General features: G+C 45.6%; 1 long non-coding RNA gene across 1 annotated transcript in view; it reads left to right on the top strand.

Annotated features, from left to right (window-relative positions):
- The first annotated feature begins 5,530 nt into the window (after window positions 1-5,530).
- The window catches only part of LOC140393038 (uncharacterized), a 76,047-nt gene continuing 69,093 nt past the window's right edge, over window positions 5,531-12,484 (top strand). Inside the window, exon 1 of the long non-coding RNA XR_011935475.1 lies at window positions 5,531-5,653. This is a non-coding gene — a long non-coding RNA (uncharacterized lncRNA). The remainder of the gene's footprint in view (window positions 5,654-12,484) is intronic.

Raw genomic sequence — 12,484 nt, 5'->3', positions numbered from 1 at the left:
GCCAGATGCCACAGTTTGCTTGTGCGGCGACTATAAACTTACAGTGAATACGGCTTCCCGACTCGACCGATATCCAATGCCTCGCATAGAGGATCTCTACGCGAAGCTTGCAGGCGGACTCTCGTTCACAAAATTAGATATGAGTCACGCCTACCTACAGTTGGAGCTGCACCCTGCCTCACGACCATATGTAACGATTAATACACACCGGGGCCTGTATGAATATACACGTTTGCCCTTTGGAGTATCCTCTGCCTGCGCTATTTTTCAATGCGTTAGGGAGGGCATTTTGAGAGGTTTACCGCATGTCGCTGTCTACTTAGATGACGTTTTGATCACAGGGACGTCGCAGCAGGAACATTTGGAAAATCTGGATGCTGTCCTTAGACGCTTTTCGGAGGCTGGAGTCCATTTACGTCGCACAAAGTGCATCTTTCAGGCAAAGGAAGTAGTCTACCTGGGTGATCGGGTGGACCGCGAAGGTTTGCACCCCGTCGCAGAGAAGGTGCGCACGATTAAATAGGCCCCCGCCCCGACTGACACTTCGCATCTTCGTTCTTTTCTCGGCCTCGTAAACTATTACGGGAAGTTCCTCCCCAGTCTGGTAACTACGCTGGCCCCGTTGCACCTTCTGCTAAAGAAAAATCACACCTGGGTTTGGGGTCAGCCACAAGAAACCGCTTTCCGGCGGGTAAAACAACAATTGTCGTCGTCTGGGTTACTAACACACTATGATCTTGGAAAGACTTTGCTCGTCACATGTGATGCGTCCCCGTATGGTATTGGGGCCGTCCTGTCCCACAAGATGGAGAACGGGGCCGAGCAGCCGATAGCTTTCGCCTCCCGCACATTGACTGCAGCGGAAAAAAATACGTGCAGATCGAGAAGGAGGGCCTGGCGGTGGTCTTTGCGGTGAAACGTTTCCACCAGTACGTGTATGGCCGCCACTTCACTATCGTGACTGATCAGAAGCCTCTGCTGGGAGTTTTCAGAGAGGATAAGCCAATACCGCCCATTGCTTCCGCACGGATCCAGCGCGGGGCTTTGTTGCTTGCTGCATACGAGTATTCTCTGGAGCACAAACCAGGAACGCAGATAGCGAATGCCGACGCACTGAGCCAATTGCCTTTATCGACCGGCCCCATGTCGACCCCCACGACCGGTGAGGTGGTTGCAACCCTAAATTTTATGGACCCTAAACCTTGCCTGTCAAGGCATCACAGATCCGTGAGTGGACCCAGACGGAGCCAGTCCTGTCAAAGGTTCGGCACATAGTCCTGTATGGTGGGCAGCATAGACAGCTCCCAGGCGAGTTGCGGGCATTTTCCTCCAAGCTGTCAGAATTCAGCGTGGAAGACGGCATCGTCTTGTGGGGGAAGCAATGAATTGTCCCGGAAAAAGGACAGGAGCTGATACTATCAGACTTGCACAATGGGCATCCAGGTGTGACCAAAATGAAAATGTTGGCCCAGAGTTATGTCTGGTGGCCAGGCCTCGACACCGACATTGAGAAGGTGGCCCAAAACTGCTCCATTTGCCAGGAGTACCAGATGCTTCCGCCGGCCGCGCCCCTACATCACTGGGAATGGCCGGGCGGCCTTGGGCACACTTGCATGCAGATTTCGCAGGCCCTTTTCAAGGATCCATGTTCCTTCTATTAATCGATGCCCAGTCTAAGTGGCTAGAGGTGCATAAGATGGTAGGCACAACGTCCTGCACAACAATTGAGAAGATGCGTTTGTTGTTTAGTATGCATGGCCTCCCCGAGGTGCTGGTCACGGATAATGGCACTCCATTCACAAATGAGGAGTTTGCAAGGTTCATGAAGATGGACGGCATACGCCATATCCACACTGCCCCTGACCACCTAGCTTCAAATGGGTTGGCGGAGCGCGCAGTGCAGACATTCAAACAAGGCCTAAAGAAGCAGTCTTCCGGGTCAATGGACTTGAGACTGGCTAGTTTTTTATTTTTGTATAGGACCACCCCCCATGCGGTGACTGGGGTAGCTCCCGTAGAACTCCTAATGGGCCGGAGACTTCACATCTGCCTTAGCATGGCTTTTCCGGACATTGGCGCAAAAGTACGCCGCACACAAGAACGGCAGGGACATGATTTTTCTCGGCATCGGCCGGTTCGGCAGTTTGCGCCCGCTGACCCAGCGTTCCTTCAGAATTTTGCTGGTGGTGCCCAGTGGGTCCCTGGCGTAATCTTTCGCCAAACGGGGCCTATCTCTTACCAGGTTCAAGCCCAGAGTCGTCTCCAGCGCAAACATGTAGACCACGTTCGGTCCAGAAGACTATCCCTTCCAAAGATTCCCCGTCCCCGGAGCTCATTTCTACAGCCACAGAGACCAGAGACAATGGAAAGTAGTCCTCATAATCTTCCTCTGGTGCCTCACCCAAAGCCTGCGCAGGTCGTTTCAGAACCGCGCGGAGATAGAGACGCCGAGATGACGGAGGCAGCAGACTCTGACTCCGAGATGGAGACACAGGATGCATCAGAGAGGGAATCCTCGGGCCCACAGGCCGTGGATGTACAACCGTTATGCCGTTCATCACGGAAGCGCCGGTCTCCGTCTCGTTACACGCCGCCCAATCCAGCACCTCGTGCAAATGGTGTCCGGCCTGCGGCAAAACGAGTCCGACGCCCTACTTCGCCAGGGTCTTCGGTGGATTCCTTGGACTTTGGGGGGAGCGAGGGATGTTATAAACTGCCTGCTTACCATTGGCTGGGGACTAATGACAATCCCACAATTCTGTGGGAGTATGAGCTTCCCCAATGAGGGGGAGGAGAAATCATTAGCACACTCCCTGTATAAATAAAGCTGGCCAGTTTAGGAACCAGCCAGGAAGGAGTGAGCAGCAAGTGAAGTTGCTGCTGCTGTTGTGTATATATATGTTATTGTAAATAAATGTTATTTCTTTGTATCCTTAAACCTCGTGCTGGATTCTACGTGGCCCTCACAAACATGTGCAAGTGGAATTTACTGTATGTGTGGAGTGTCACGCATTGATGCTGTTGTTGAGGCGACGGAGAATCGCAATCTGGCGTGAACCCGGTGTCAGCCACGATTTTGGCATCAAAACCGATTCACCGCCCAATCGCATCTCCCAATTTTGGCGTCGGCTAACAGAGAATCCCACCCAGTATCTTTTTGGTGTCTATGGTTCAACTCCATCCTCAGCTGTGCACTTGCAAATTAAGCTACCAAAGGATTCTGCCTAAAAATTCTGATAAGTAAAAGGCTTCCCACTAATCGTGCAGATGAAGTTGAATATAGTTGAACATAAGAGGAACATTATTCCCCTGATTTTGTGACAGTGGAGATTTGCTTGAGCTAAAGTAACAGGGTAACATATTCTTGGCTCAATTAAAGAAATACAACTCTCTCTCCCACCCAGAAGCAGAATGAATTCAATATCAGCTTGTTGTGAGTATTTCTGTTTCCTGAGATTATGGTCATTTTAACATGTAGCTTATTTAAGGGAGGTATTGTGTGACACAATTGTTTACAAAGGAAATGATAGCGGGAAATGTTCAAAATTAAACAGTTTTTACTTTTACTATGCAATTCTCCAATTGATTGAAAATAACTTGTATGTAAAAAGATAATAGTACAAATGTTAGTGGTACACTAGCATCGTCCCCCTGCACTTTATATTTACATTTTAGAATATATGTTTCTGTCGCTTGATAGGCACCCCATCCACCACCTTCAACATCCACTCCCACTGGCACACAGTAGCAGCAGTAAATATCATGGGCTGGATTTTCCACTGGCGGGATGCTCCGTTTTGCCAGCAGCCTGAGGGTTTCCCGACGGTGTGGGACTGCCCTACAATGGGAAACCCCATTGACCAGCTGGCATAACGGAGCGTCCCGCTGGCGTGCTGAACCAGAAATGTGGCGCGGCAGCGTGTAGAACCCAGCCCCATATCTGCAAGATACACTGTAGCAATTCTTCAACAGCACCTTGCAAACCATTGACACCTACCACCTAGAAGGACAAGGCAGCAGACATACAGTAACTCGCCTCCTGCACATCCCCTCCTAAGTCGCACGCCAACCCTACTTGGGCCTATGGACTGGATTTTCCGGCCCCCCCAGCACATATTTCTCAGCATGGCGCCATTCGATGGTGGCAGGATTTTCTGTCCCGGCACTTGTCAATGCCCGGCGGGAAACCTATGGGTGGGGATGTGCTGCCGGCGGGAAAGGTGAATTGCAATGGCCGGACAATTCCAGCCTATATCACTGGATCAAATTCCTCGAAGTCCCTGTAACAGTACCATGGGCATACCTACACCACATGGACTGCAGTAGGTACACCATTTTCTCATGGGCATTTAGAGCTGGGCAATAAATACTGGCCTGCCCAGTTACACTCACATCCCAGGAATGAATGAAAATAAAAATCTCAGTGAAGCATTAAAGAAGCACACACAAATATTTTTCACAGTTGCACAAGGTGCCTTTAAAGCATTTCTCATAATCTAGTGATCGAGTGTTGAAGAGTGAGTGACATTTCACCTCTGGAACCGAGGGGATGGTCTGCTCTGGAACAGTGCAACAAAGAATTATCTCCCTTGGATAGTTGCTGAGACCCCAAGGGTGTAAGTGGGCGGTACGGTAGCACAGTGGTTAGCACTGTTGCTTCACAGCATCAGGGTTCCCGGTTCGATTCCCGTGTTGGGTCACTGTCTGTGCGGAGTCTGCACATTCTTCCCGTGTCTGCGTGGGTTTCCTCTGGGTGCTCCGGTTTTCTCTCACAAGTCCCGAAAGATGTGCAATTAGGTGAATTGGACATTCTGAATTATCCCTCGGTGCATCCGAACACGCATCCGGAGTGTGGTGACTAGGGGCTTTTCACAGTATATTCATTGCAGTGTTCATGTAAACCTACATGTGACAATAATAAACATTATTATTATTATTAAGTTGGATAGTTGGCATGCAATTTTTAGTGAACGCAAGCTCACGCTGCTGAACTGCCTGCGAACTGACACTAATTTGACAATCCCATTCATAGAGGGTCCAAAATAGATGACACGAGGAACACAAGTTGCAAACTGGTGCCTTAGGTGTCAAGCTTCTGATGAGGGGATGGCAAATGTTGTTCGATTGCTGGAATCAATGATGAACTTGACCCGGCTAGACTGATTTGTTTAATTGAGTGCAACCAGTAAAAAAAAGTTGGCTCCAAACACTGTTACCCCTCCTCCCGACGCAGAAAAAGCAGAAACTTTCCATCTCCATGCCTGAGGCTGACCTTTTCAGATGTACCTTTAGAAATTGGAACGCAACGTAAATGATTTCTAATACCTGAGCAATTTCTCTTGCCCCCTACTTTTTAGATGTTGCTGACTAAACTGAAATGTCAAATGATTTATCGTGGGAGATTAGACTCATGACACCACATGTTTTTAACGAGTCCAAAGAACAATTATTATGTGTCAAGCTGGCACAGTCAAGTTGTTGGTTGTGACATCATTAACCAATTACTGCTTGATTATATTTTCCTTCTACTTTTTATGATTGTGCAATGGCATCGTTTCCCACAATCAGACCTTGACAATGCGGACTATATAAAATTCTAAAGTTGCTGTTTCAAACTGCAAGAGCATTCCTCAGAGGCCGATAAAAAAGGAAGGTATTTTTGTTTTGCAAATATTACTGTTTCAAATGCTGTTAAAAGAAATCCAATCCATGCTGAAACTGGGAGATAATTATGGCCCAATCAACATTAGCTTTGTTGAACGGTTCACATGCATCTCATTTTTACTCATTATTGACTTAATGTCTTCAAACAATGTATATTTGCAAAGGTACGTGCAGGATAAGCTTGCATATGACACTGATTACACCCTGATAAGAATGATTATTGTCAGTGTGTACTAGCAAGATTTGGGTGGTATCTGAACATTACTGTCCAAAACATTTAAATGATACATATTAAAATTCCAATCAAACTATCCTGGGATACAAGTACTGTGGTCAATTAAAGACTTTGCAGAGTTTTAATTATGTGTGCTGATACATCTGCATTCACCCCTTTTTGATGCAGACAGTAAACGAGCATCCGATAGAGTCCTATCATGCTTAAAATCAAGGATATTTAAAAACTCTGATGGACATGGAAGCCTTTTTGTTCTCCTGAACAAACAGCCGTACAGGATTTCAAGGATTGATGTGCCATGGTTTCACCTGCTGTTGAAATTTTACTTTTTTGTACATACATAGAACAGAGAACTGTGGGAGGAAACCGGAGCACCCGGAGGAAACCCACGCAGACACGGGGAGAACGTGAAGACTCCGCACAGACAGTGACACAGCGGGGAATTAAACCTGGGACCGAGGCGCTGTGATGCCACAGTGCTATCCACTTGTGCTACCGTGCTGCCCTAATGTAGTTAATGCAGATCATTTAAGGGCAGCACGGTAGCATAGTGGTTAGCACAATTGCTTCACAGCTCCAGGGTCCCAGGTTCGATTCCCAGCTTGGGTCACTGTCTGTGCGGAGTCTGCACATCGTCCCCGTGTGTGCGTGGGTTTCCTCCGGGTGCTCCGATTTCCTCCCACAGTCCAAAGATGTGCAGGTTAGGTGGATTGGCCATGATAAATTGCCCTTAGTGTCCAAAATTGCCCTTAGTGTTGGGTGGGGTTACTGGGTTATGGGGATAGGGTGGAGGTGTGGACCTTGGGTAGGGTGCTCTTTCCAAGAGCTGGTGCAAACTCGATGGGCCGAATGGCCTCCTTCTGCATTGTAAATTCTATGAAAAGAACATACAGTGCAGAAGGAGGCCATTCGGCCCATTGAGTCTGCCCTCACTTAAGCCCTCACTTCCACCCTATCCCCATAACCCAATAACCCCTCCTAACCTTTTTGGACACTAAGGGCAATTTAGCATGGTCAATCCACCTAGCCTGCACATCTTTGGACTGTGGGAGGAAACCGGAGCACCCAGGGGAAACCCACGCAGACACGGGGAGAACGTGAAGACTCCGCACAGACAGTGACCCAGCGGGGAATCGAACCTGGGACCCTGGCGCTGTGAAGCCACAGTGCTATCCACTTGTGCTACTGTGCTGCCCTAATGTAGTTAATGCAGATCATAGCAGCTGGAAAGTTTGTCAGTCACACACACAACTAAGAGGCACAATAGAAGTGAACTAAATGTAATTTATACATTTAAAGATTGCATTACCTTTCCCCCACATTACTCGCTATCTGCAAGATTAAGATAATTTCCAGGTTAAAGCGAACAGATGACTTGTGACAGTACTAGTCTTAGTCTAACTGTTTGGATGTTCAGCGTTAGAGAGACATGTTTCGTTCATTTCTCCTCCTTTCACAATACCTCCTCCTTGGAGGTATTGTGCTGGACAGTATTAATATTCATGCTAGCCACGCAGGGGATCACAGTCTACCACTCTATTTTAAACACCAGCTTCCCTGCTATGTAGAATAAGTAACTGGTTCCGGGAATTACTTTCATCCGGCATGTAACCAGTCAATGTCCAAACACTGCAAAGTGACCAAATCATTAAACAACTCTTGGGTGGGAGCTGCAGACAAACCCAGACATTTTTCCTGTCTGTTAACAACTGGACATTCAGATCGAAACTGAAGGCTTCACAAGCTGAATGCAACAATAGGAGAAAGATTTAGATTCAGATTTATTGTCGCGTGTACCGAGGTACAGTGAAAAGTATTGTTCTGCATACAGTCCAGGCAGATTGTTCCATAAATGAAAAAACATAGAACAAACGCTAAATATACAATGTAAGTAAATAGTCATCGGGTGAAGCATACGGAGTGTGGTACTACACAGCAGAGAAAATACATGGAGAGATCAGTTCAGTCCATAAGAGGGTCATTCAGGAATCCGGTAACAGCGGGGTAGAAGCTGTTTTTGAATCTGTTAGTGCGTGTTCTCAGACTTTGTATCTCTTGCCAGATGGAAGAAGTTGGAACAGTGAGGAAGCCGGGTGGAAGGGGTCCTTGATTATGCTGCCCTTTTCTCAAAGCAGCGGGAGGTATAGACAGAGTCAATGGATGGGTTTGCGTGATGGATTGGCTGTGTTCACAACTCTCTGCAGTTTCTTACGGTCTTGGGCCGAGCAGTTGCCATACCAGGCTGTGATGCAGCCAGATAGGATGCTTTCTATGGTACATCTGTAACAATTGGTAAAAGTCAATATGGACATGTCGAATATCCTTAGTTTCCTGAAGAGGGAAAAGCGCTGTTGTGCTTTCTTGGTCATAGCGTCGACGTAGGCGGTACATTCCCTTGGCCGCAGAAAAATACTTTTCACTGTACTTTGGTACATGTGACAATAAATATCAATCAATCAATCAACCAGGACAGATTGTTGGTGATGTATACACCTAGAAATTTGAAGCTGTAAACCATCTCCACCTCAGCATTATTGATGCAGACAGGGGTGTGTACGATACTTTGCTTCCTGAAGGCGATGACTAGATCCTGAGCTTTGCTGACATTGAGGGAGAGATTGTTCTCTTAGCATGATGCCACTAGGTTCTCTATCTCCCTCCTGTACTCTGGCTTATTGTTGTTTGAGAACTGACCGACTACAGTTATGACATCAGCAAACTTGAAGATGGAGCTGGAGCCACATTTTGCCATACAGTAGGGAGTACAGTAGGGGGATAAGTACCCAGCCTTGTGGGGCCCTGGTTGTTATATTGCTTGATGTAATATATGTTACTCATTTGCTTCTTACCAAGATGCTGTTAAATTCGATGTTGATTAACACACGTAGTCTTCCAATTAAAGCAAATAATTTATTGAGTAACTCAAACAAATAAACTGTGAGTTTGTTCTCTCTCTAATGCTTATACTAGATACTCAATAAACAAGGTTGAATAAGGTTAAACTATGATTCACTACACTTGCACTCTGAGCTATCTCTCTCTACCTCTGGTCACAAATCACTATACACACAAAGAGGCGGGAACTCTGATTGAGTCTATCTTTTATACCTCTTTCTAGTGCTGCCATCTAGTGATCACTTAGCTGTTATGTCTATACAGATGTGCTTATACTTGTGTATATACAGATCTGCAGATCACCACATCTACCCCTTTTTATTTTCTGTACTGTTGAAAGAAAATTGTACAATAAGAAAAAATGATGTGAATATCTGTACAAGTTGTAATGATACTGATAATTATGCAAAGCCAATTAAAATGTTATTAATGAGTCCAATCTTTACAAATTTAGACGGTTGGGTTTCCTTCTTCTGTTGGATCTTATTAGCTGAAGTGGTGTTGTGGATGTTGTGATGTATTTGTGAACGTCATCTGTCATTTTGTTGTGAATTAAGTTCTGCCTAATAAATAATTCATTCAGATTCAACGTAGGAAAGACTGGTGTTTGAAGTTGTATCTTCAGTAGGTCTCGCCGATTACGTCGAAAAAGCACACCCTCTGCAGACTTAACGATGTAGGACCGCGGTGTTGCTTGCCTGAGTACTGTGGCTGGAGCAGACCATCCTTTTTTTGGATTTCTCAGTCTGACGGTGTCACCTTTCTTCAGTGGTTTGAGCTCAATCGCATATTGCCTTTGTTCAGTACATTGCTCTTTGATTTTGTTGAGAACATACAAATGATCAGGTTCCTTGAGTTGAATTGCAGGTAATGTTGTTCTGACGTCTCTGTTAAAAAGCATCTGAGCTGGTGACAGGATTGAGCTGAATGGAGTCGCTCGGTACGATATCAAAGCCAAGTGAATGTCGGATTGCGAATCATTCATCTTGCTCACGAGTTGCTTGATGTTGTGCACACCTTTCTCAACTTTCCCATTAGACTGTGGGAAGTGTGGACTAGATGCCACATGACGAGAGTTGTAATTATTGGAAAACTCTGTCCATTCCCAACTCGCGAAGCAAGGACCATCTCGGACATTACCGTGTGTGGAATACCATGCCTTGAAAGTGTTTCCTTACAAGCCTTTACTACAGAAGAAGACGAAAGATCAGGAAGTTTCATAACCTCAGGAAAATTTGAGTAGTAGTCTATGATGAGAAAATATTCACGACCCGTAGCATGAGACATATCGATGCCTACTTTTGTCCACAGTGACGTAGTTAACACATGTTGCTGAAGTGTCTCTTTACACTGTACAGGTTGATGCTTCTGACAAGTGTCACATGTCATGATCGTGTCAGTTATTTCTTTGTTGATACCAGGCCAGTAACTGTCTGTCGTGCTCTCCTCTTACATTTCTCGATTCCGAGATATCCCTCATGAATCTTGTGTAGCATCTCTGAATGGAATGACAATTTGGTCATTGCGCAACAACAATCTATCAACTGCTGTTAACTCTGTCTGAATGTTCTGATATTGCAGACATTGTCCCTTTGATCAACCATGCTGGAGATGGTGCAACACTCTTGGCAAAGTTGCATCTTTCTCGTTTCTTGACGAATCTGTTATAGCTTCTCATCAGGTGCCGGAAGATTCTCCGTGCATAACTGCGTTTGAGCTTCGATGTCTCCAATATACTCTGGTGGTGAACTTTCTGTGTCAATTGATCTTGATAAGATATCAGCTATAATGAGTTCCTTTCCTGGAGTGTATACCAAGGTGAAGTCATACCTCCTTAACTTCATCATTTTGCATTGTAGGTGAGGAGTCATGTCATTCAGATTCTTATCTATTTTGTGAACTAACGGTCTGTGATCCGTTTCCACGATAAATGTAGGAAGCCCTTACACATAGTGGAATTTCATTATTCCTGTGAGCAGTCCAAGGCAGTCTTTTTCAATCTGTGCATATCTGCACTGTGTTGCAGTCATAGCCCTGGATGCATATGCAACTGGAACCCAATCTCATTGATCATTTTGTTGTAGAAGAGCTGCGCCTATCCCGTCTTCGGTGGAGATTTTGGTAGTTCTAGTTGGGTCAAAAAAAGTAAGAATTGGAGCTGTCATCAGTTGCTGTTTGAGATCCACCAATTCATCTTGGTGACGTTGTGACCATTCAAATTCAGTGGTCTTCCTTATCAAATTGTGGAAAGCTGACATCCTCGTCGACAGGTTCGATAAAACTTGCCCAAGAAGTTTACGAAGCCCAGAAATCGTAACACAGCCTTTTTATCCTGTGGCTGTTTCATGTTCTGGATCGCAGAAATTTTTGCATCATCTGGTCTGACACCTTGAGATGATATTGTATCTCCCAAGAAGTTTAAAGATGTTTGTGCAAACGTGCACTTTGAGTGGTTTAGTTTCAATCCATACTGGTGGATTCTTTGATACACCTGTTTCAGATGAACAATGTGGTCTTCTGTTGTGGACCAGATTATTATGTCATCGATATAGACTCTTACACCATTGATACCCTCAGTCATCTGCTCCATTATCCGGTGAAAAATTTCTGAAGCGGAGATGATCCCAAAGGCATGCGTTTAAAACAGAAGCATCCAAATGGAGTATTAAACTTACTTGAATCACCAAGATGCATCTGCTAGAATCCTTGCGAAGCGTCGAGTTTAGTAAAAATGCGAGCATTTGTCACCTCGCATGTGATCTCTTCACGCTTAGAGATAGGTACTGTTCCCTACAAATATTTTTGTTCAGACCCTTTAGATCTATGCAGATTCTGAGATCTCCAGATGGTTTCTTAACACATACTAGAGAACTGACCCAGTCAGTCGGCTGCGTGTCTCTAGAGATGATTCCTTGAGACTGTAATCTTTCTAGCTCTAATTTCAACCTCTCTTGGTTGAAAAGGAGCTGGAACCGTCCTCGGCGGATGAATTACAGTTTTTGCATCTTTTTTCAGCAAAATCTTAAATTGGTAAGGTAAAGTGCCCATATCTCTAAATACGTCAGGGTATTCTTGACATAGCTGCTGGATCTCCTCTTCCATGTGATGTATCCTGAATATTCATAAAAATTTGTTGAACAAGCCCGTATCATGGAGACAAGTATCATGGAGGAGGTGTTGTTTATTTTTACTGATTGTGGTACATGGGTCGGGAAGGCAAGGATCCACTTGCAGAGGGAGGAGCCAAGTCCCAGATTTTGGAGTTTTGATATGAGCTTTGCTGGGATTATGGTATTGAAGGCAGAGTTGTAGTCAATGAATAGGTGTCTGTTGTTGTCAAAGTGCTCCAGGGATGAGTGTGCAGCCAGGGAAATGGCATCTGCTGTGGACCGGTTGTGGTGGTATGCAAATTGCAGTGGATCAAGGCATTCTGGGCGTATGGCATTGATGTGTCACATGACCAACCTCTCGAAGCACTTCATAATGACAGATGTCAAGGCCACCGGACGGTAGTCATTCAGGCACGTTGTCTGGTTCTTCTTTGGCACCAGTATGATGGTGGTCTTGAAAGCAGGTGGGAACCTCGGAACAGAGTAGGGAGAGGTTGAAGATGTCCGTGAACACGCCTGCCAGTTGATCTGCGCAGGATCTGAGTGCACAACCAGATATCCCATCATGACCCATTGCTTT

The sequence above is a fragment of the Scyliorhinus torazame genome, chromosome 2 (assembly GCF_047496885.1).
Source record: "Scyliorhinus torazame isolate Kashiwa2021f chromosome 2, sScyTor2.1, whole genome shotgun sequence".
Taxonomy (NCBI): Eukaryota; Metazoa; Chordata; class Chondrichthyes; order Carcharhiniformes; family Scyliorhinidae; genus Scyliorhinus; species Scyliorhinus torazame.
Note: the sequence above shows the minus strand (reverse complement) of the source record. Positions and strands in the feature narration are given on the sequence as shown.